The sequence below is a fragment of the Coregonus clupeaformis genome, chromosome 30 (genome assembly GCF_020615455.1).
Source record: "Coregonus clupeaformis isolate EN_2021a chromosome 30, ASM2061545v1, whole genome shotgun sequence".
NCBI classification, from domain to species: Eukaryota; Metazoa; Chordata; class Actinopteri; order Salmoniformes; family Salmonidae; genus Coregonus; species Coregonus clupeaformis.
In genome coordinates this window covers 22,171,558-22,197,594 of record NC_059221.1, presented here as the reverse complement: position 1 = coordinate 22,197,594, position 26,037 = coordinate 22,171,558, and the positions used below count along the sequence as shown (strand labels likewise).

Below are 26,037 nucleotides of genomic sequence, written 5' to 3'. Positions count from 1 at the left end.
CCGTAGAGCTCCGAGACAGAATTGTGTCGAGGCACAGATCTGGGGAAGGGTACCCAAAAATTTATGCTGCATTGAAGGTCCCCAAAAACACAGTGGCCATCATTATTAAATGGAAGATGTTTGGAACTACCAAGACTCTTCCTAGAGCTGGCTGCCCCGCCAAACTGAGCAATCGGGGGAGAAGGGCCTTGGTCAGGGAGGTGACCAAGAACCCAATGGCCACTCTAACAGTGCTCCAGAGTTCCTCTGTGGAGATGGGAGAACCTTCCAGAAGGACATCCATCTCTGCAGCACTCCACCAATCAGGCCTTTATGGTAGAGTGGCCAGATGGAAGCCACTCCTCAGTAAAAGGCACATGACAGCCCGCTTGGAGTTTGCCAAAAGGCACCTAAAGGACTCTCAGACCATGAGAAACAAGATTCTCTGGTCTGATGAAACCAAGATTGAACTCTTTGGCCTGAATGCCAAGCGTCACATCTGGAGGAAACCTGGCACCATCCCTACGTTGAAGCATGGTGGTGGCAGCATCATGTACAGGTGTGCCAAGCTTGTAGTGTCATACCCAAGAAGACTCGAGGCTGTAATCACTGCCAAAGGCGCTTCAACAAAGTACTGAGTAAAGGGTCTGAATACTTATGTAAATGTGATATTTCAATTTTTTATTTTTTATAAATTTGCAACATTTCTAAATCTGTTTTTGCTTTGTCATTATGGGGTATTGTGTGTAGATTGATGAGGGGGGAATAAACAATTTAATCCATTTTAGAATAAGGCTGTAACCTAACAAAATGTGGAAAAAGTCAAGGGGTCTGATAACTTTCCGAATGCACTGTGTGTACATACAGTATCTACCTCAATTACCCTGTACCCCTGCAAATTGACTCGGTACTGGTACCCGTGTTTATATAGCAAAGTTATTGTTCCTCATTGTGTATTTATTCCTTGTGTTATTATTTTGCATAAGTAAGCATTTCACTTTAAGTCTACACCTGTTGTTTACAAAGCATGTGACAAATAAAATGTAATTTTATTTGTCTCTAGCACCCTCTGCTCCAAGATCCTTCAGAATCCAGCAGAGACATTTGGACACTATCTGGGTGGACTGGGACACTCCTGCAGAGCCCAATGGCATCATCACCGGATACATACTGAAATATCAGACAGGTAGGAAGACTTACTCATCATCAGTCAGGTGAACAAAGTGGGTACAGTATCCATATACAGTAGGGAAAACAGGTCTCTAAATCATAAGTTATCTTGGCTCCCTGGTGTGCTCTCTCTCCACAGTGAACGCAACCCGGGAGGAGGAATTGCGTGTTGAGGAATTTCCCCCAAATACCACCAGTTTTGCTGTGCGCCGATATGATCGCTACACCCGCTATAGATTCACCATAGCAGCACAGACTAGAACCGGGGTTGGAGAGTGGTACACAGAGGAATCACCCCATTATACAACTGAAGGTAAAACACTGCAGGTCAACCACAACACACAATTACAAGCCATTAAACATCCACACACCTACAGATTTTATCATGACAATTAATAATGTGTGTGTTTACATACAGCTAATGCACGGGAGCAGGTGGACCTCCCCACTCAGGGCTGGGTCATTGGTGTGATGTGTGCTGTGGCCCTCTTTGTGCTCATCCTCCTGGTCGTCTGCTTTATCAAGAGGAGCCGAGGGGGTAAATACCCAGGTACTGTAGCAATAATGTAGTCCAAAAGATTTCTCCATTAGAGGACCAACATTCTTAGATGGAGAGACAGACCCAACATACCTAATACTATAGTTCATTCACTAGCATAAAGCTTCTAATTCCACAGTTGCGCTAAATTATCTAATGGATAGGATATATTTACCCTAAGTATAAAGTGCTTATATTATATTTGGTCAGAGTAACAAGACAGAGCTTTTTATTTTCAGTACGGGACAAGAAAGAAGTGACATTGGAGCCAGTGGATGATAAAGATCAGGAGGGATCATTTGACTATCGGTAGGCAACATAAAAGAACTGGCTGAAAATCAACTGAGAAAACCTTGACTTGAGATACAGTTGAAGTCGGAAGTTTACATACACTTAGGTTGGAGTCATTAAAATTCGTTTTTCAACCACTCCACACATGTCTTGTTAACAAACTACAGTGCAAGTAATTTTTCCAACAATTTTTTACAGACAGATTATTTCACTTATAATTCACTGAATCACAATTCCAGTGGGTCAGAAGTTTACATACACTAAGTTGACTGTGCCCTTAAACAGCTTGGAAAATTCCAGAAAATGATGTCATGGCTTTAGAAGCTTCTGATAGGCTAATTGACATCATTTGAGTCAATTGGAGGTGTACCTGTGGATGTATTTCAAGGCCTATCTTCAAACTCAGTGCCTCTTTGATTGACATCATGGGAAAATCAAAAGAAATCAGCCAAGACCTCAGAAAAAAATGTGTAGACCTCCACAGGTCTGGTTCATCCTTGGGAGCAATTTCCAAACGCCTGAAGGTACCACGTTCATCTGTACAAACAATAGTACGCAAGTATAAACACCATGGGACCACGCAGCCGTCATACCGCTCAGGAAGGAGACGCGTTCTGTCTCCTAGAGATGAACGTACTTTGGTGCGAAAAGTGCAAATCAATCCCAGAACAACAGCAAAGGACCTTGTGAAGATGCTGGAGGAAACAGGTACAAAAGTGTCTATATCCACAGTAAAACAAGTCCTATATCGACATAACCTGAAAGGCCGCTCAGCAAGGAAGAAGCAACTGCTCCAAAACCGCCATAAAAAGCCAGACTACAGTTTGCAACTGCACATGGGGACAAAGATCGTACTTTTTGGAGAAATGTAATCTGGTCTGATGAAACAAAAATATAACTGTTTGGCCATAATGACCATTGTTATGTTTGGAGGGAAAAGGGGGTTGCTTGCAAGCCGAAGAACACCATCCCAACCGTGAAGCACGGTGTGGCGGTATCATGCTGTTGGGGTGCTTTGCTGCAGGAGGGACTGGTGCACTTAACAAAATAGATGGCATCATGAGGAAGGAAAATTATGTGGATATATTGAAGCAACATCTCAAGACATCAATCAGGAAGTTAAAGCTTGGTCGCAAATGGGTCTTTCAAATGCACAATGACCCCAAGCATACTTCCAAAGTTGTGGCAAAATGGCTTAAGGACAACAAAGTCAAGGTATTAGAGTGGCCATTACAAAGCCCTGACCTCAATCCTATAGAACATTTGTGGGCAGAACTAAAAATGTGTGTGCGAGCAAGGAGGCCTACAAACCTGACTCAGTTACAGGAGGAATGGGCCAAAATTCACCCAACTTATTGTGGGAAGCTTGTGGAAGGCTACCCGAAACGCTTGACCCAAGTTAAACAATTTAAAGGCAATGCTACCAAATACTAATTGAGTGTATGTAAACTTCTGACCCACTGGGAATGTGATGAAATAAATAAAAGCTGAAATAAATCATTCTCTCTACTATTATTCTGACATTTCACATTCTTAAAATAAAGTGGTGATCCTAACTGACCTAAGTCAGGGAATTTTTACTAAGGATTAAATGTCAGGAATTGTGAAAAACTGAGTTTAAATGTATTTGGCTAAGGTGTATGTAAACTTCCGACTTCAACTGCAAGTACCAGTAGTGCCAATGCAGGATTTGTGTAGGTCAAAGTCAACCACGTACATCATGTATAATAATTTTGTGAAGTAGTCCTGATCGTGTCAGTTTCCCTTCAAGCCAACTATGGTATCTAAAACCTTCCACATGAACAGTAATCTACAGTCATTTGAAAATGTATTCGGGTCTTTCTATAAATAAATGGGCCAATGTATGACATCAGGGTCAACATTTTGACGGTATTGCTTACACCTGTCCAATTCTCTCAGATCTCCACACTCCCTTCGGGTGAGTGGTGGATCTACAGCACGATATTTGAGGCATTGGTTGGAGGTTTAATTCCATTGCTATACACACAGATTTGCACAGGTGTAAGCTGGACACACCCACGGCACCCTATCAGGCTGATCAGACAGGTCTGGGTAGCTGGAGACCTGCTGTAAACAGTGAAAGGTTATATTTACATGCCTACTATTCACACGCTTGCTTCATTTCAGCTAGTTAGATATGCAACCACCGACTAACTATAGCTAGAGCACATTTCTAGTCTAGCAATAGATACTGTTGTTTTGGAATGTATAGCATCATTTAAGATTACCAATAGTTAGCTAGGTAGCTTTGATATATCAGTCAGCTAACCATTTACAGTAACAGCAGTTCATAAGTCAACACACACTAAATCTTATGCAGAAATTTAGAAATCGTACCTTTTCTTGGCACTGTGGCATGGTACGGGCAGCTATTAATACATTTATTAATAGATAAGAGTGGAGGCTCCTCAGAGGAGGAAGGGACCATCATCCTCAGTGAATTTCATAATAATATATATTTTTAAAGTTATCATTTTTAGATAAAACTATACTAAATATATTCACGTCACCAAATAATTGAGTAAAACACTGTTTTTCAATGAAGGTCTACAGTAGCCTCAACCGCACTCTGTACGGTAGCACCATGGTGTAGCCGGAGGACAGCTAGCTTCCGTCCTCCTCTTGGTGCATTGACTTCAATACAAAACCTAGGAGGCTCTTGGTTCTCACCCACTTCCATAGACTTACACAGTAATTATGACAACATCCGGAGGACGTCCTCCAACATATCAGAGCTCTTGCAGCATGAACTGACATGTTGTCCACCCAATCAAAGGATCAGAGAATGAATTTAGTACTGAAAGCATAAACTACAGCTAGCTAGCACTGCAGTGCATACAATGTGGTGAGTAGTTGACTCGAAGAGAGAGAAAGACAATAGCTGAACAGTTTTCAACAAATTAATTTCTTCAAAAATGAAGGAGAAGCGAGAGAGTGATTTTTGTCATTTTTTTTCACTTTCAGTTTCACTTACTTAGCTAGCAAATGCAGCTGGCTAGTTTAGTTACTCAAACACCAGGCTCAAACAGAGGGATGCTATGTTAGCTAGCTAGCAAATGCAGCTGGCTAGTTTAGTTACTCAAACACCCGGCTCAAACAGAGGGATGCTATGTTAGCTAGCTGGCTATGACTATCCAACACAACACTGGAACTCTTCCAAGTCAAGGTAAGCTTTTGGTTTTATTAATTTATTCCCACCGGGGCCCGCCAGTGTAACTGCTTACTGACTATACACTGTAACGCTACTGCATGATTGTAGCGGGTTTACTAACGCATTAGTTCTATTAGCTATGTTGACTAGGACGTTATTTTAGCTAATGGTTGCATCACTGCCTGGTATGGCAACTGCTCGGCCTCCGACCGCAAGCCACTACAGAGGGTAGTGTGTACGGCCCAGTACATCACTGGGGCCAAGCTTCCTGCCATCCAGGACCTCTATACCAGGCGGTGTCAGAGGAAGGCCCTAAAAATTGTCAAAGACTCCAGCAACCCTAGTCATAGACTGTTCTCTCTGTTACCTCGACTAACCGGTGCCCCCGCACATTGACTCTGTACCGGTACCCTCTGTATATAGCCTCCCTACTGTTATTTTATTTTACTGCTGCTCTTTAATTATTTTTCTTTTTTACTTATTCATTTTTTACTTAACACTTATTTTTCTTAAAACTGCAATGTTGGTTAAGGGCTTGTAAGTAAGAATTTCACTGTAAGGTCTACACCTGTTGTATTCGGCACATGTGGCAAATATAATTTGATTTGATTTTAATATGGGGACAATGATGTAGGCTGTTTGTAGCGGTTATAACATGGTTTGGTTTGGAAAGGTTTTTTAGTCTGGTCACATACAACTGATCTGTTGTTCATTGAAGTCCACAAACGAAGGGAAAAAGTGAGAGGAGGAGAGTGCATAGAGGCTAGAATCAATACAATGTGGCTGCTATGAAAGTGAACTGTGTTCATGCGTGATCAGGGGTGTATTCATTCCGCTGATTCTGTTGAAGAACGTTTCTTAAGCGGAAGCAAACGAAACGGGGATAAAAATACCTGAATTTGTCCAATAGAAACTCTTGTTTGCAATTGTTGGACTAATGATTACACCATAGATAAGCCAGATGCAGGCAAGTGTGTGCAATGTGGTATTGAATGTGTCACTGTCTGTCATCTCAAATGTTTCTCTCGACCTATGTGCACTTACGTTGTAAACTTTAATTCATAGGCTAGGTTGTAGCAACCTCATGATGGGTATAGGGAAAATTGGAGTATCATGTAGTAGCCTAAACCTATCGATGTTACATTGAATTGGGTGAATGGAATATGAATGACAGTCATCCAACATGCTGTAATAGAAATAAGGCCATGCTCATGAAAAACATAATCATCCTCCCTCATCATAAACGGCACTGACTGCCACTGATAGATAATAGATTCATAGAATGGAGTTAGAAGGGTGACCTCTTATTTTGAAAGGACAGGAAGTGTTGGCTGTGCACTTGACCCAGCATTCCACATTTTACCCCACCCACATTTGAACATCGAAATATCAAGTAGTTTTTTTTGTTTTATATGCAAAAATGAAACATTATTTTTTTAAGAATGAACAGGCAGTTTTCAAGTTCTCGATTTCTGTTTTAACTAGGAAAACAAACTATCAAAATGTACATGGACGTAATCTTACCTCAGGAATCTTGATTTAATGTTGTCAACAAAGTAGGCTAACAACATAGACATCAAAATGTTCTGTCAATCCTCCAGGTAATTCCCGCACTTTGGCTGTTGTTAAATCGTGTGCAGTATTACACAAGCTCTTATCACTTGACTGTCATTCAGAAAATCCTTTCCTAAATCAGCTGATGTTGCGCGATAACGTCCCCATGTAACTAAACAGCTAGACATCAAACAGGCATCCGACAACTATTATGAGTAATTATTGAAGAACCTTAATGACAGTATCAATTTTTGTTTTATTCTTCATATTAAAGTTACTCTTTCTGTTTGAAACATTGGATTCTGCAATCACATACATTGTTTTGAATATGTGTGGCAATGAAAACTGTTTTCACACCATAACATATGGAGATACGAAATGTTAAGAGGTTACAGTACACTTCTGAGATCTCCATACAAAAAAAGAGTCTGAAACCAATATCCAGGAATTTCACAGGATCAAGGTCAATGTGTAATTCAACTGTTAAATGCTTAGTATATGATATAACAACAAACAGTATCATAAGTGTAAGGAAAGAAAGGTAGTGTTTTATGTCACACAATTTTTGCCAAATCTGTGAAGACTCCAAGCACGAAAAAATGGGTTTAAACTGGTTTTGATTCAAATCATGAATTATATTGAATGTATCTATGTTCCCCCTTATATCTTAATGTATTTACTTGAAAATTATTAATGACTTTGTAACAGCTCCAAACAGTTGTCCACTGCAAGAAATGCTCACTGGTACCCTAGTTTATAGAAAGACCCATTCATGCTTTAATATGGTGTGGTAATAATACTCAACAGTGAAATAAATAATTCCATTTGGTAACAATATTGTACCATTCAGTGTTGTCATTATTTCAGAATAATGTATATTTCCTGATAACTCCCCAATCCTCAGAATTGATCTCTCTATTCTGACTAATGTTTTCACATTTTTCATCCTTGTTCTTTTTGCCTTTGGACTGCTGAAGGTCTCTGGAAAGGTATGAGAATACTAACACAAGTCTACACCATGTACACCATTTCTACTGTATTATTTTACTTATACTGACTGTATTTTATATTTATAACCAATAAATCGGAAATCGGAACCAAAATAAACGTTTGGGTAGTCTGCATTTCAACATGCTGTCGCTGTTGAAACAAATTAATGGTTTAAGTGACTTGATTGAATTATCAACGATTTTAGGATATTTTATAGAAATGTTCTTCAACACTGTAGCTCTCAACACAAATTCTAAACAATCAATTTGAACGTTTCAGGATAAGCCATGTCACCACCATTCCCTACTCTGCCCGACGGTAAGTATTACAACCAGTCAGTCTGTTTTCAATGTCTAGAACTGTATGGTGAAAGCTGGGAGCCATAACACAGCCTCTAATATTTTCCCTTTTCTTCCAGGGAGGAAGAGACTAAAGTCAGGAGGGGTCAGACGACACACGACACCATGATGAAATGGACGGAGAGTGACGACAGTCTGGTGGACTATGGTGATGGACGGGAGATTGAGTTCAATGAGGATGGCTCCTTCATTGGCCAGTACACTAGACACAAGGAGAGGGATGACAGAGACCCAGAGTTTAGGGAGAGTAGGAGCCAGGAGGCCCACTCCCCCATGAGCCCCATCAACTAATTTGCATAAGGAAACAGCACTTAGAATGGGTGCAGTGGCGACCTGTCATCCAGGGCAGGTGGGGCAGAGCCTGTTTTGCATGTTATTTTGGCATTAATACGTGTCACATATCAGTTTGCAAACAATGTAAAAAAATCAATAATAATAATTGAGTTAATAAAGCTGCATACAAACATGGTCTTTTTTTTGCTTGATTGAGTAAGGCAGCTCCAAAATGCAGGTGTTTCAGCCATAGAGTTACATTAGAAGTGGCCATCCAAGAAGGCTCAAGGTCATTGGCCACAGATAAAATGACGTCAAATCACGTTATATCTACAGTAGTTTTGATTGGACTGATCATGTCAACATCCTACTTTAAAAATCTTAGCTAGCAAGCTAGTAATCATCAACATGAATCAAGTCTACAATCTACTGGCAAATCCTTTTCAATCCTTGTCATATGAAGAGAAATTATGAAGAGAAATTATAGATAAAACGATCGGGTGCTCGCCGGCAATTGGAGATAAACATTACACAACAAGTTGGAAATCGCAAATTCAACAATGAGTGGTTCGGAAGGAATCAGTGTCTAACTGCAAGCATTGCAAAGCAATCCTTAGCCTGCTATGAAGTGGAGCGCATGTGTGTGTCACGGTTTCGGCCGAGGCTGCCTCTCTTCCTTGCTCGGGCAGGCTTCGGCGTTCGTCGTCTCCGGAATACTAGCTGCCACCGTTGTATGTTTCTATGTTCGTTTGGTTTTGTCTGGATTATGTACACCTGTTGTCGTTTAGCGTCATTAGTGTCCTATAAGTTCTCGTTGTGTTTGTCAGGTGTTGTGTGTGATTGTTTTCGCTGTCGTGTTGGTGCGCTACTATTTACAGTGCGCTATTGTAGCTTGCCTCCTTTGTGTAGGAGAGTATTTTTTCGCACATGTTTAGTGCGCCCTTTTGTTTACGCCTGTGTGCGCATTTTCTCGCCTCCGGGCTGTTGGATCGTGTTTTGAGAGTGCATTACTAAAGTCTTTTGGACTTATCTTCTGCGTCCTGCGCCTGATTCCCACACCACACCCACCTACAGCACCCGCTGACAGAATCACACACCATTCAGAATGGAATCAGCAGGAGCCGCAGCAACACAGGAGACTTTGGAGGATCGGGTCCGGGAGCAGAATGACCAGATCCTTCGGATCGGGACCGCCCTGCAGGATGTTATTAGCACACTTCAACGCTGGGAGACCCGAGGGACACCCCCAACTCCACCTCCCCTGCCATTACCATCAGCCAGTCAGCCCATTCCCGCTCCGGAACCCAGGGGAATTCGACTCTCGCTCCCGAGGGCCTACGATGGGACCGCTGCCGGGTGTCAGGGCTTCCTTCTCCAGGTGGAGCTATACCTGGCCACCGTGCACCCGGCGCCCTCGGGACACGAGAGCGTGTCCGCCCTCATCTCCTGCCTTACCGGCAAGGCGTTGGAATGGGCCAACGCCGAGTGGAGGAGGATAGACGCTACCACCATCACATACGCTGAGTTCTCCCGCCGCTTCAGGGCGGTGTTTGACCATCCACCGGAGGGGAAAGCGGCGGGGAGCGTCTGTTCTGCCTCCGGCAGGGGAGGAGGAGCGCCCAGGAGTTCGCGTTAGAATTCCGTACTCTAGCGGCGGATGCAGGGTGGAATGAGCGGGCCCTCATCGATCACTACCGCTGTAGTCTACGAGAGGACGTCCGTCGGGAGCTGGCCTGTAGGGACACCAGTCTCTCTTTCGACCAGTTAGTCGACATGTCCATCAGGCTGGACACCCTGCTGGCTACCCGTGGACGTTCCGAGGGGGGTCCGTCCATTTCACCCTCCAGCGCCTCCGAGCCGAGCCCTATGGAGCTTGGGGGCGCTGGCGCTAGAGAGAGGAGGGGTCGGAGTACGAGGGGGCCCGTCTCCTGCACCAACTGTGGCCGTGGAGGACACACCGCGGCTAGGTGCTGGGGATGGCCTCCTAGGGGAGAAGACGACAGGCCCCGCACTGGGGAGTCCTTCCAGGTGAGTAGGCGCCCCACTCACCCAGAGCTCTCTGTTGCGCACTTCTGTATACCTGTGCGTTTTCCACAGGTAGCACCTCATTCCCAGCATAAGGCGCTGGTAGATTCAGGCGTGGCTGGGAATTTTGTTGATAGGAAATTTTGTTTAGAATTAGGGATTCCCCTTCTTCCTGTTGACGTCCCATTCCCCGTTCATGCCCTAGATAGCCGTCCGTTGGGATCGGGCTTGATCAGGGAGGTCACGGCGCCACTTAGGATGTGTGCGCAAGGGGGGTCATAAGGAGATGATCCAGCTATTTCTGATCAACTCGCCTGCGTATCCGGTGGTGCTGGGCATGCCCTGGTTGAGTATCCATAACCCGTCTATTTAGTGGCAGGAGAGGGCTCTGATGGAGAGGTCTGCCCAGTGTGTGGGTCGATGTTTAGGCGTTTCCGTAGGGGGCTACCTCGGTGGAGAGTCCAAACCAGGTGCCCGCATTGCACGTTCCCCCCTGAGTATGAGGATTTGGCTATTGTGTTCAGTAAGTCGAGGGCGACGCAGTTCCCTCCCCCATAGGCAGGGAGATTGTGCGATAGACCTCCAGGCAGGAGCTGCGCTCCCACGGAGCCATGTGTATCCTCTGTCTCAGGAGGAGAAGAGAGCTATGGAGACTTACATAGACAAATCTCTGAGACAAGGATACATACGGCCATCCACTTCCCCTGCGTCCTCGAGTTTCTTTTTTGTGAAGAAAAAGGATGGAGGGTTACGCCCGTGCATTGATTACCGTAGTCTCAATCAGATCACGGGGAAGTACAGTTATCCACTTCCTCTGATTGCGACCATGACAGAGTCATTGCACGGGGCGCGTTTTTTCACTAAATTAGATCTCAGGAGCGCGTACAACTTGGTGCGCATTAGGGAGGGCGATGAATGGAAGACAGCCTTTAGTACCCCCCCCTTGACGCGCGGATCCAGACGTGCGCCGACTCCGGCCTCGGGGACGACCAGGAGGACGCGGAGCAGGGCGCGTCGGGTGACTACGGTGGAATTCTGTCAGGAGAGACGGGTCCAAAATGTCTCTCCTCGGCACCCAGCACCGTTCCTCCGGGCCGTACCCCTCCCACTCCACCAGATATTGGAGACCCCCCATCCGACGTCTCGAATCCAAGATGGACCGCACGGAGTACGCCGGTGCCCCCTCGATGTCCAATGGGGCGGAGGAGTCTCCTTGATCTCATTTTCCTGGAGTGGGCCAGCTACCACCGGCCTGAGAAGAGACACATGGAACGAGGGGTTAATACTTTTATACTCAATAGGTAGTTGTAATCTGTAACACACCTCGTTCAATCTTCTCAGGACTTTAAACGGCCCCACAAACCGCCAACCCAGTTTCCGACAGGGCAGGCGGAGGGGCAGGTTTCTGGTAGAGAGCCAGACTCGATCACCAGGTGCTGCACACGTCCACCTGCAGCGGGCCCTCCGTCGTCAAAGGCGAGCGCCGATCTCCACCGCAGTGAGGGACCGGTGTACGCACCTGGGCCTCTTTCTAGAGCTCCGACCTGAAGATCACTAACGTCATGATTCGACCTTGTTGTTTTCAGAGTTCCCAGTTGTCTTGAAAGCACCATAAATCCAGAGAATGACACATTTTGATGACAAAATTTGCCGACGAAGGACTGCCGCGCCACCTTCCTGTTCAAGTGAGCACAGCACATCAAGGTCCAACAAGTCCAAAAATGTATTGTATGCTGCTGCATAAATTGTGTAATATGCCATGGAGATTTGTATAGTGCATTCGGAAAGTATTCAGACCCCATGACTTTTTCCACATTTTGTTACGTTGCAGTCTTATTCTAAAATTGATTAAATCGTTTTTTTCCTCAAAAATCTACACACAATACCCCATAATGACAAAGCAAAAACCGTTTTTTAGAGAATGTTGCACATTTATATAAAAATAAAACTGAAATATCACATTCACATACACTACCAGTCAAAGGTTTGGACACACCTACTCATTCAAGTTTTTTTTTTTTTTTTACTATTTTTTGCATTGTAGAATAATAGTGAAGACATCATAACTATGAAATAACACATATGGAATCATGTAGTAACCATAAAAGTGTTTAACAAATCAAAATATATTTTATATTTGAGATTCTTCAAATAGCCACCCTTTGCCTTGATGAAAGCTTTGCACACTCTTGGCATTCTCTCAACCAGCTTCATGAGGTTGTCACCTGGAATGCATTTCAATTAACAGTTGTGCCTTCTTAAAAGTGTCACGCCCTGACATATGGAACTCTTGTTTGTTGAGTCAGGGTGTGGAAATCTATGTGATGTATATCTATGTTTAGGATCTAGGTTGTGTTTCTATGTTTGGCCGGGTGAGATTCCCAATCAGAGATTCTGTTGAAGAACGTTTCTTAAGCGGAAGCAAACGAAACGGGGATAAAAATACCTGAATTTGTCCAATAGAAACTCTTGTTTGCAATTGTTGGACTAATGATTACACCATAGATAAGCCAGATGCAGGCAAGTGTGTGCAATGTGGTATTGAATGTGTCACTGTCTGTCATCTCAAATGTTTCTCTCGACCTATGTGCACTTACGTTGTAAACTTTAATTCATAGGCTAGGTTGTAGCAACCTCATGATGGGTATAGGGAAAATTGGAGTATCATGTAGTAGCCTAAACCTATCGATGTTACATTGAATTGGGTGAATGGAATATGAATGACAGTCATCCAACATGCTGTAATAGAAATAAGGCCATGCTCATGAAAAACATAATCATCCTCCCTCATCATAAACGGCACTGACTGCCACTGATAGATAATAGATTCATAGAATGGAGTTAGAAGGGTGACCTCTTATTTTGAAAGGACAGGAAGTGTTGGCTGTGCACTTGACCCAGCATTCCACATTTTACCCCACCCACATTTGAACATCGAAATATCAAGTAGTTTTTTTTGTTTTATATGCAAAAATGAAACATTATTTTTTTAAGAATGAACAGGCAGTTTTCAAGTTCTCGATTTCTGTTTTAACTAGGAAAACAAACTATCAAAATGTACATGGACGTAATCTTACCTCAGGAATCTTGATTTAATGTTGTCAACAAAGTAGGCTAACAACATAGACATCAAAATGTTCTGTCAATCCTCCAGGTAATTCCCGCACTTTGGCTGTTGTTAAATCTGTCACGGTTCAGACAGACGACAAGAGGACCACAATTGCGTCACACCAGAAAGTTTATTAAAACTTAAGGGAAAAGGGAAGTAGGGAGTGAGTGAAGGCTCCAGGGGTTATCCCGTCCAATGTGCTGGGTCTGTGCCCCTCCCCCAGTGGCAGCGATGCGTCCGATGACGCCGGTGGTTGGTGGTCCAGAAGTCCTGGGGGGGGAGGAAACACAGACACAACGGGGCGGATGAAACAAGGCAGAAGTACAGTTCAAGGGAAATCCAAATACGTTATAGCAAGGCAGAAGGCTGGTCAGAGTTACCGGGGTCGAAGAGTAGTCAGGAGTCGTAATGGCAGAAAGCAGGTCTGGTTTTCCTGGGGCAGAAGAGTATCCAAGAATCAGGCAGGTCCGGGGTCCCAAAACAAGGGTGAGCCAGAAGCGCGAGCACACAGGTTCCGGGGTGTGAGCTTTGCAGACGATCTGACAAAGGAGAGCTGAAAGACGGGACTTAAAATACTGGGAGAGGTTAGTGGGTAATGCAGCGCAGCTGGCAGAGTAATTAGAGCCGAGCAGAGCAGGGACAGGTGGAGCTCGTTAGGCTGAGTAGAGAGAGAGAGATGAGCAGAGTGGAAGATAGTGGAAACACATTAAGGTGGTAACCTGGTGGAGTGAGAGGGCTCATGACAGAACCCCCCCCCCCCCAAGGGACGGCCCCAGAAGTCCCAAGAGCAACACCACGCCGGGCGGGAGGAGGGGAGCCGGAGGAGGGCTAGAACTCCTCCGAACGGTCCGAGCGAACGCCCTCATCCTCGGAGGAAGCCGGAGGGCCGTGGTCGGGGAGATGGGACAGGTCCCGAGACAGGATCAGGCACAGGACAGGAAGCCGAGCGGGCAGGACGGTTAGGGATCCCTCTGGGGCGGCCCCTACGGATTGCAGGTTGATCAGGATGCCGTTGGTGGAAGGCGGTGATGAGAGTCCTATCCACAATCCGACTAGCTGGCACCCAGGTCCTTTCCTCAGGTCCATAGCCCTCCCAGTCAATGAGGTACTGGAGACCCCTACCCCTCCGTCTGGACCGAAGCAGGCGGCGGACGGTGTAAACCAGACCACCATCGACGAGCCGTGGAGGAGGAGGACAAGGCGCAGCAGGGACCAGCGGACTCTCATGAATGGGCTTAATCTTAGACACATGGAAAGTGGGGTGCACCCTCATGGAATTAGGCAGTTGGAGCCGGACCGCAGTTGGGCTAATCACTCTTATGATAGGGAATGGGCCAATGAACCGAGGTGCCAACTTCTGCGACTCCACCCTGAGTGGCAGGTTCCTTGACGACAACCACACCCTTTGACCAACATGGTAGGTGGGAGCAGGGATTCTCCGACGGTTGGCCCCGGTAGTGTAGCTGGCAACGGATCTGAGAAGTGTGGCTCGGGCCTGTGACCAGGTGCGGCGACATCGACGGGCAAACGCAAGTGCAGATGGGCAAGTAACCTCCCCTTCCTGACTGGCAAATAGAGGAGGCTGGTATCCATAAACACATTGGAAAGGGGACATACCGATGGCAGAGCAGGTCAGAGAATTGTGTGCGTACTCCACCCATGTCAATTGCTGCGACCAGGAGTGGGGGTTGCGTGAAGTCATGCATCGCAGTGCCTTCTCGAGCTCCTGATTTGCCCGCTCTGACTGCCCATTGGATTGGGGATGGAATCCGGAAGTCAGACTGACTGTGGCTCCCAGCAGGTGACAGAACTCCTTCCAAAAAGCGGAGGAGAATTGTGGACCACGGTCAGAAACTACATCCTTTGGCAGTCCGTGGATCCGGAAGACGTGTTCCAGGACCACCTGGGCGGTCTCCTTGGCGGTTGGGAGCTTGGGGAGGGGAATGAAGTGTGCCATCTTGCTGAATCGGTCAACTATGGTGAGAATGACGGTCTTGCCCCTTGAAGGGGGCAGCCCCGTGACAAAGTCAAGGGCGATGTGAGACCAGGGACGTCTGGGCACAGAAAGGGGCTGCAGCAATCCGGCTGGGGGCTGGCAGGACGACTTGTGTTGGTTGCAGATGGGGCAGGCTTGGACGAATTCCCGTACATCCTTTCTCAGAGCGGGCCACCAGAACCTCTGGGCGAGCAGGTTGTAAGTGCGGGTGGAGCCAGGGTGACAAGCTAGGCGGGAGTCATGTCCCCACTGAACGACCTGGGACCTTAGGTTTTCGGGGACAAAAAGGGCGGTCAGCTGGGCAAGTGCTGGGACCGGGCTGGTTACGGAGAGCTTCCAGCACCTGTTCCTCAACAGCCCAGGTCAGAGCTGCTACGATGCAGGGACTTGGCAGAATCGACACAGGATCCTTGGAGGGGTTGTCATCCTTCTGGAATTGACGGGAGAGGGCGTCTGGCTTGGTGTTGCGTGATCCAGGCCGGTATGACAGAGTGAAATTAAACCTGGTGAAGAACAGGGCCCAGCGGGACTGCCTGGAGTTCAACCGTTTGGCCGTGCGGATGTACTCCAAGTTCTTATGATCGGTCCAAACGAGAAATGGAATGGTGGACCCCTCCAGCCAGTGACGCCACTCCTCCAAGGCAAGCTTCACAGCCAGCAGCTCTCGGTTCCCTATGTCGTAATTGCACTCAGAGGGGGACAACCGACGTGAGAAAAAGGCACAGGGATGGAGCTTCCTATCCTCCGCAGCCCACTGAGAAATCACAGCACCAACTCCCACATCCGAGGCGTCCACCTCCACAATGAATTGCCGGTCCACGTCAGGCATCTGGAGGATGGGAGCGGAGGTGAACCCTACCTTGAGGGTACTGAAGGCCTTGTCGGCTGCTGGGGTCCAGGTGAAGGGTTGCTTGGTGCTGGTTAGAGCCGTGAGAGGGGCAGCAACGGTACTGTAGTTCCGGATAAACTTTCTATAGAAGTTAGCAAACCCCAGAAACTGTTGCAGCTTCTTTCTGTTCTCCGGAACTGGCCATGACGTGACTGCCGATACTTTGGCAGGATCCATTTGGATACTTCCCTCTGCCACTATGTACCCCAGGAAGGCCACTGTCTTGACGTGAAACTCACATTTCTCTGCCTTGGCGTAGAGGGAATTCTCCAGAAGACGATGAAGGACTTGCTGGACATGGCGGGTGTGTTCAGACAGGTTTCTGGAGTAGATTAAGATGTCATCCAGGTAAACGAAGACAAACTTGTTTAACATGTCCCGCAGTACATCATTCACTAGAGCCTGGAACACAGCAGGAGCATTGGTGAGGCCAAAAGGCATAACCAGATACTCGTAGTGGCCTGTTGGTGTATTGAATGCGGTCTTCCATTCATCTCCCTCCCGGATCCGCACTAGGTGGTAAGCGTTTCTGAGATCCAACTTGGTAAAAACAGTGGCTCCCTGGAGCAACTCAAAAGCAGAGGTGAGCAGAGGGAGAGGGTAACGGTTTTTCACTGTGATGTCGTTGAGTCCCCTGTAGTCGATGCAGGGGCGAAGAGATCCGTCCCTCTTCCCCACAAAGAAGAAGCCAGCACCAGCCGGAGATGAAGATGAACGGATCAATCCTGTGGACAGAGAGTCATTGATGTAGTCCTCCATGGACCTTCTTTCAGGAGCAGACAACGAATAAAGACGGCCCCTTGGAGGGGCTGTTCCAGGGAGGAGGTCGATGGCACAGTCGTACGGTCGGTGAGGGGGCAGAGATGTGGCTCTTGCTTTGTTAAACACTTCTCTGAGACCATGGTAGCATTCTGGGACATGGGAGAGGTCAGGGGCGGAGTTAGTAGGTACTGGCCGAGGGGTAGTGCGGCAGCAAGCAGCCAGGTTCGGTGGCAGTCCTCTCCCCACTCCCCTGATCACCCCGGTCACCCAGTCGAGCTGAGGGTTGTGCCGGCGGAGCCATGGGTAACCCAGGATGAGGGGTTGGCCTGGAGAGGGGAGCAGGTGAAACTGGATAGTTTCTTGATGGTTTCCGGACAGACCCATCAAGACCGGGGCCGTGACATGAGTGACCGATCCGAGTAAGTGTCCGTCCAGTGCCCGGGCAGGAATAGGAGGTGTCAAACGGAGGTTCTCCAGTCCCAGTTGGCGTGCCAGCTTGATGTCCATTATGTTGGCTTCGGCGCCAGAATCCACCAGAGCAGCCAGGGTGTGAGTAGAGTCAGAGAGGCGGAGGTGAACTTGCAGCAAGGGTTTGCGGTCGGAGGACTGGATGGTCATTGAGCTCAACCGGACTCCCCCTATGCCCGGTGAGCTTCGGCCTTTAAAAGGGCAGGTTACCACACGATGTCCATCACCTCCACAATAGAGGCAGAGGTTTGAGGTGAAGCGGCGCTGGCGCTCTGCAGGAGTGAGAGAGGCTCGCCCAATCTCCATAGGCTCAGACTGATCAAGCTGACTTGGGTGAGTGGCAGTAGCTGACAGGAGCCCAGTCGGATCTCTCCGAATGCCGGTAGTTGGTGGACCTTGGCGCCCCCCTCTCACGACGACGGGTCTGTATCCTTCTGTCGATCCGGACAGTCAGTGCGATGGCTTCATCAAGAGTGGAAGGCAGTTCATGGGAGACCAACTGCGTCCTTGATATAGTCAGCCAAGCTATGGAAGAACGCGTCCACCAACGATGGTGTGTTCCAAGAACTTCGTCTTGCCAGGGTTCGGAAGTCGATGGAATGGTCTGCGACTGTACGTCTGCCTTGTCGAATCCTGAACAGTTCACGAGACGCCTCTGCGGTTGGTGAATCCAGGTCAAACACCTTCAGCATCTCCTCAGCAAACAGGTCGAAGGTTGCACATGCGGGGGTTTGACGTTCGAACTCTGCTGTTCCCCAGAGTCGAGCTCGGCCCGTCAGGTGAGTGATGGCATACCCGACCCTAGCCCCCTCCGTGGCGAAGGTCCTTGGCTGCAAGGAGAACTGAAGTCGGCAGCTAGTCAGGAATGGCCGGACCTGGGTAGAATCGCCGTTGAACCGCTCGGGGTTTCCAATCTTGGGTTCCGGGGCAGCGGCTGAAATGACCGGGGCAGGTAACTCGGAGGCAGGGCTGGTGGGCAGACTGGCTGGGGTAAGGTTGGTGAGGAGTTGGATGATCCTGGCGAGTTGTTGTTGCTGCTGCTGGGACTGCTGCTGGTGCTGCTGGAACTGCTGATGCTGTTGGTGGCCGACCTGAAGCAGAGAGGTGATGTCGCCGCTCATGCGGCCCTAGCTCTCTTTCAGTGTGTTCCAGGCGTAGCATGGCGGTGGGTTGCTCAGGTTCTTCGGTTTCCATGTCGGGGGAAGTGTGCGCTGAGTCCATGATGGTCAGATCGTACTGTCACGGTTCAGACAGACGACAAGAGGACCACAATTGCGTCACACCAGAAAGTTTATTAAAACTTAAGGGAAAAGGGAAGTAGGGAGTGAGTGAAGGCTCCAGGGGTTATCCCGTCCAATGTGCTGGGTCTGTGCCCCTCCCCCAGTGGCAGCGATGCGTCCGATGACGCCGGTGGTTGGTGGTCCAGAAGTCCTGGGGGGGGAGGGAACACAGACACAACGGGCGGATGAAACAAGGCAGAAGTACAGTTCAAGGGAAATCCAAATACGTTATAGCAAGGCAGAAGGCTGGTCAGAGTTACCGGGGTCGAAGAGTAGTCAGGAGTCGTAATGGCAGAAAGCAGGTCTGGTTTTCCTGGGGCAGAAGAGTATCCAAGAATCAGGCAGGTCCGGGGTCCCAAAACAAGGGTGAGCCAGAAGCGCAGCACACAGGTTCCGGGGTGTGAGCTTTGCAGACGATCTGACAAAGGAGAGCTGAAAGACGGGACTTAAAATACTGGGAGAGGTTAGTGGGTAATGCAGCGCAGCTGGCAGAGTAATTAGAGCCGAGCAGAGCAGGGACAGGTGGAGCTCGTTAGGCTGAGTAGAGAGAGAGAGATGAGCAGAGTGGAAGATAGTGGAAACACATTAAGGTGGTAACCTGGTGGAGTGAGAGGGCTCATGACAAAATCGTGTGCAGTATTACACAAGCTCTTATCACTTGACTGTCATTCAGAAAATCCTTTCCTAAATCAGCTGATGTTGCGCGATAACGTCCCCATGTAACTAAACAGCTAGACATCAAACAGGCATCCGACAACTATTATGAGTAATTATTGAAGAACCTTAATGACAGTATCAATTTTTGTTTTATTCTTCATATTAAAGTTACTCTTTCTGTTTGAAACATTGGATTCTGCAATCACATACATTGTTTTGAATATGTGTGGCAATGAAAACTGTTTTCACACCATAACATATGGAGATACGAAATGTTAAGAGGTTACAGTACACTTCTGAGATCTCCATACAAAAAAAGAGTCTGAAACCAATATCCAGGAATTTCACAGGATCAAGGTCAATGTGTAATTCAACTGTTAAATGCTTAGTATATGATATAACAACAAACAGTATCATAAGTGTAAGGAAAGAAAGGTAGTGTTTTATGTCACACAATTTTTGCCAAATCTGTGAAGACTCCAAGCACGAAAAAATGGGTTTAAACTGGTTTTGATTCAAATCATGAATTATATTGAATGTATCTATGTTCCCCCTTATATCTTAATGTATTTACTTGAAAATTATTAATGACTTTGTAACAGCTCCAAACAGTTGTCCACTGCAAGAAATGCTCACTGGTACCCTAGTTTATAGAAAGACCCATTCATGCTTTAATATGGTGTGGTAATAATACTCAACAGTGAAATAAATAATTCCATTTGGTAACAATATTGTACCATTCAGTGTTGTCATTATTTCAGAATAATGTATATTTCCTGATAACTCCCCAATCCTCAGAATTGATCTCTCTATTCTGACTAATGTTTTCACATTTTTCATCCTTGTTCTTTTTGCCTTTGGACTGCTGAAGGTCTCTGGAAAGGTATGAGAATACTAACACAAGTCTACACCATGTACACCATTTCTACTGTATTATTTTACTTATACTGACTGTATTTTATATTTATAACCAATAAATCGGAAATCGGAACCAAAATAAACGTTTGGGTAGTCTGCATTTCAACATGCTGTCGCTGTTGAAACAAATTAATGGTTTAAGTGACTTGATTGAATTATCAACGATTTTAGGATATTTTATAGAAATGTTCTTCAACACTGTAGCTCTCAACACAAATTCTAAACAATCAATTTGAACGTTTCAGGATAAGCCATGTCACCACCATTCCCTACTCTGCCCGACGGTAAGTATTACAACCAGTCAGTCTGTTTTCAATGTCTAGAACTGTATGGTGAAAGCTGGGAGCCATAACACAGCCTCTAATATTTTCCCTTTTCTTCCAGGGAGGAAGAGACTAAAGTCAGGAGGGGTCAGACGACACACGACACCATGATGAAATGGACGGAGAGTGACGACAGTCTGGTGGACTATGGTGATGGACGGGAGATTGAGTTCAATGAGGATGGCTCCTTCATTGGCCAGTACACTAGACACAAGGAGAGGGATGACAGAGACCCAGAGTTTAGGGAGAGTAGGAGCCAGGAGGCCCACTCCCCCATGAGCCCCATCAACTAATTTGCATAAGGAAACAGCACTTAGAATGGGTGCAGTGGCGACCTGTCATCCAGGGCAGGTGGGGCAGAGCCTGTTTTGCATGTTATTTTGGCATTAATACGTGTCACATATCAGTTTGCAAACAATGAAAAAAAAAATCAATAATAATAATTGAGTTAATAAAGCTGCATACAAACATGGTCTTTTTTTGCTTGATTGAGTAAGGCAGCTCCAAAATGCAGGTGTTTCAGCCATAGAGTTACATTAGAAGTGGCCATCCAAGAAGGCTCAAGGTCATTGGCCACAGATAAAATGACGTCAAATCACGTTATATCTACAGTAGTTTTGATTGGACTGATCATGTCAACATCTTACTTTAAAAATCTTAGCTAGCAAGCTAGTAATCATCAACATGAATCAAGTCTACAATCTACTGGCAAATCCTTTTCAATCCTTGTCATATGAAGAGAAATTATGAAGAGAAATTATAGATAAAACGTATCGGTGCTCATCGGCAATTGGAGATAAACATTACACAACAAGTTGGAAATCGCAAATTCAACAATGAGTGGTTTGGAAGGAATCAGTGTCTAACTGCAAGCATTGCAAAGCAATCCTTAGCCTGCTATGAAGTGGAGCGCATGTGTGTGTCACGGTTTCGGCCGAGGCTGCCTCTCTTCCTTGCTCGGGCAGGCTTCGGCGTTCGTCGTCTCCGGAATACTAGCTGCCACCGTTGTATGTTTCTATGTTCGTTTGGTTTTGTCTGGATTATGTACACCTGTTGTCGTTTAGCGTCATTAGTGTCCTATAAGTTCTCGTTGTGTTTGTCAGGTGTTGTGTGTGATTGTTTTCGCTGTCGTGTTGGTGCGCTACTATTTACAGTGCGCTATTGTAGCTTGCCTCCTTTGTGTAGGAGAGTATTTTTCGCACATGTTTAGTGCGCCCTTTTGTTTACGCCTGTGTGCGCATTTTCTCGCCTCCGGGCTGTTGGATCGTGTTTTGAGAGTGCATTACTAAAGTCTTTTGGACTTATCTTCTGCGTCCTGCGCCTGATTCCCACACCACACCCACCTACAGCACCCGCTGACAGAATCACACACCATTCAGAATGGAATCAGCAGGAGCCGCAGCAACACAGGAGACTTTGGAGGATCGGGTCCGGGAACAGAATGACCAGATCCTTCGGATCGGGACCGCCCTGCAGGATGTTATTAGCACACTTCAACGCTGGGAGACCCGAGGGACACCCCCAACTCCACCTCCCCTGCCATTACCATCAGCCAGTCAGCCCATTCCCGCTCCGGAACCCAGGGGAATTCGACTCTCGCTCCCGAGGGCCTACGATGGGACCGCTGCCGGGTGTCAGGGCTTCCTTCTCCAGGTGGAGCTATACCTGGCCACCGTGCACCCGGCGCCCTCGGGACACGGAGCGTGTCCGCCCTCATCTCCTGCCTTACCGGCAAGGCGTTGGAATGGGCCAACGCCGAGTGGAGGAGGATAGACGCTACCACCATCACATACACTGAGTTCTCCCGCCGCTTCAGGGCGGTGTTTGACCATCCACCGGAGGGGAAAGCGGCGGGGAGCGTCTGTTCTGCCTCCGGCAGGGGAGGAGGAGCGCCCAGGAGTTCGTGTTAGAATTCCGTACTCTAGCGGCGGATGCAGGGTGGAATGAGCGGGCCCTCATCGATCACTACCGCTGTAGTCTACAAGAGGACGTCCGTCGGGAGCTGAGCCTGTAGGGACACCAGTCTCTCTTTCGACCAGTTAGTCGACATGTCCATCAGGCTGGACACCCTGCTGGCTACCCGCGGACGTTCCGAGGGGGTCCGTCCATTTCACCCTCCAGCGCCTCCGAGCCGAGCCCTATGGAGCTTGGGGCGCTGGCGCTAGAGAGAGGAGGGGTCGAGTACGAGGGGGCCCGTCTCCTGCACCAACTGTGGCCGTGGAGGACACACCGCGGCTAGGTGCTGGGGATGGCCTCCTAGGGGAGAAGACGACAGGCCCCGCACTGGGGAGTCCTTCCAGGTGAGTAGGCGCCCACTCACCCAGAGCTCTCTGTTGCGCACTTCTGTATACCTGTGCGTTTTCCACAGGTAGCACCTCATTCCCAGCATAAGGCGCTGGTAGATTCAGGCGTGGCTGGGAATTTTGTTGATAGGAAATTGGGTCGATGTTTAGGCGTTTCCGTGAGGGCTACCTCGGTGGAGAGTCCAAACCAGGTGCCCGCATTGCACGTTCCCCCTGAGTATGAGGATTTGGCTATTGTGTTCAGTAAGTCGAGGGCGACGCAGTTCCCTCCCCCATAGGCAGGGAGATTGTGCGATAGACCTCCAGGCAGGAGCTGCGCTCCCACGGAGCCATGTGTATCCTCTGTCTCAGGAGGAGAAGAGAGCTATGGAGACTTACATAGACGAATCTCTGAGACAAGGATACATACGGCCATCCACTTCCCCTGCGTCCTCGAGTTTCTTTTTTGTGAAGAAAAAGGATGGAGGGTTACGCCCGTGCATTGATTACCGTAGTCTCAATCAGATCACGGGGAAGTACAGTTATCCACTTCCTCTGATTGCGACCATGACAGAGTCATTGCACGGGGCGCGTTTTTTCACTAAATTAGATCTCAGGAGCGCGTACAACTTGGTGCGCATTAGGGAGGGCGATGAATGGAAGACAGCCTTTAGTACCCCCCCCTTGACGCGCGGCTCCAGACGTGCGCCGACTCCGGCCTCGGGGACGACCAGGAGGACGCGGAGCAGGGCGCGTCGGGTGACTACGGTGGAATTCTGTCAGGAGAGACGGGTCCAAAATGTCTCTCCTCGGCACCCAGCACCGTTCCTCCGGGCTGTACCCCTCCCACTCCACCAGATATTGGAGACCCCCCATCCGACGTCTCGAATCCAAGATGGACCGCACGGAGTACGCCGGTGCCCCCTCGATGTCCAATGGGGGCGGAGGAGTCTCCTTGATCTCATTTTCCTGGAGTGGGCCAGCTACCACCGGCCTGAGAAGAGACACATGGAACGAGGGGTTAATACTTTTATACTCAATAGGTAGTTGTAATCTGTAACACACCTCGTTCAATCTTCTCAGGACTTTAAACGGCCCCACAAACCGCCGACCCAGTTTCCGACAGGGCAGGCGGAGGGGCAGGTTTCTGGTAGAGAGCCAGACTCGATCACCAGGTGCTGCACACGTCCACCTGCAGCGGGCCCTCCGTCGTCAAAAGGCGAGCGCCGATCTCCACCGCAGTGAGGGACCGGTGTACGCACCTGGGCCTCTTTCTAGAGCTCCGACCTGAAGATCACTAACGTCATGATTCGACCTTGTTGTTTTCAGAGTTCCCAGTTGTCTTGAAAGCACCATAAATCCAGAGAATGACACATTTTGATGACAAAATTTGCCGACGAAGGACTGCCGCGCCACCTTCCTGTTCAAGTGAGCACAGCACATCAAGGTCCAACAAGTCCAAAAATGTATTGTATGCTGCTGCATAAATTGTGTAATATGCCATGGAGATTTGTATAGTGCATTCGGAAAGTATTCAGACCCCATGACTTTTTCCACATTTTGTTACGTTGCAGTTGTCGTATCTGAAGATTATGCCTTTGTTAAATGTTTTTCATGACGAAATGGAATGTTGGTTATGTTAGTATCACAAGACAATGGTTAGTATAATGTAACATATAATAGACAGGAAGTGTATTGTAAACTGGCCAGAAGAGGGAGCCCATCTTGTTGCATTGGTTATAAATAGGGGTGAACGAAGAAGATAGGACAGAGCAGACATTAGAATTGGACGCCACTGCTCTCCGGACCACGCGTGTCTGTAAACTCATGCTGAAGCTTGTGGTCTGAATAAACCTTATGATCAATGTTCAGTATGAGCAGACTCCTTTTGTTGACAGCAATAATTGCCACCATTCATCATATACTACATAATGGCGAGCTTGCCAGGAGGGATGATGCAATCCTTCTTTGCTGCATTTGGAGTCGCCAGGCTAACTCAGGCTGACTTTGGTCTGGAGTCATGACCCGACTAGATACAGCTAAGTTGTTGGTTTTGTTACTGCTTATGTACATTGGAGGAGTGTACCCGATGCGACCGTGTTTCGGGTGGCGTTGTTGCTGGTCGACTGGAGTCTGCTAAAATGTTATTTCATTGGTAACTATAGACAATGATAATTTAGAGTGATAAGTTTATATTTCATTGGTAACGGATGGCAATGAGGATTTAGAGCATACATTTATATTTCATTGGTAACTATGGGCAATGACAAATTTAGAGCAAACGGAACGGTAGAGAGTTATATTGCATTGGTAACTATAGACAATGATGGGGTTATTTCATTGGTAACGTTGGACAATGATGGAGTTATATTTCATTGGTAACTATAGACAATGAGGATTTAGTAGAGGGAAAATGATTAAGTTATATTTCATTGGTAACTATGTGCAAGGATATGGTTATGGTTATATGTTAAGGGGAAGCGCAGGATGTGGGATTGTGTATTAGGCCGCAGTTAGCTAGAGGCTAAGGCTGGATTGTTTTGGCCACGTGGTGCCTCGTGGCTAATGCTTGATTGTTTCAGGTCACGTGGTGCCTCGTTGCTAAGGCTAATCGTTGTAAGGCTAAAGTGTGAATCATGCTATAGTGTACCTTAGGCTAAGCTAAATGCTAATGCTACAGGCTAATTGTGTTGTGTGCTACATGTTAACGTATCCTTAGAGATTCCGTTGCGACGGGTGAAAGTCTCTTAAACTTGTTTATGTGTTTGTAAGTCAGGTTATATGTTTTGTGAGCGCTGTTAAATGTTGTTTGACTATAAGGGGGAAATGGGGAATTACAGCTGGACTGGTATTCTGTTTGGAGAGAGAGAGTAGAGAATCTTCCTTTCACGGTGAAAGTGTAGTGAGGAATGATATTTGGGCATGTGTTTAATTTTGCGACATTACACTACAGAACGGGGGAGTTGGAGTTTATGGCACGAGATTAGGGAACGTTTTGTTTT

At 47.2% G+C, this 26,037-nt stretch overlaps 1 pseudogene; it reads left to right on the top strand.

Moving 5' to 3' along the window:
* Positions 1 to 8,428, top strand: part of LOC121546471 — a 35,817-nt pseudogene extending 27,389 nt beyond the window's left edge.
* Positions 8,429 to 26,037: the final 17,609 nt, after the last annotated feature.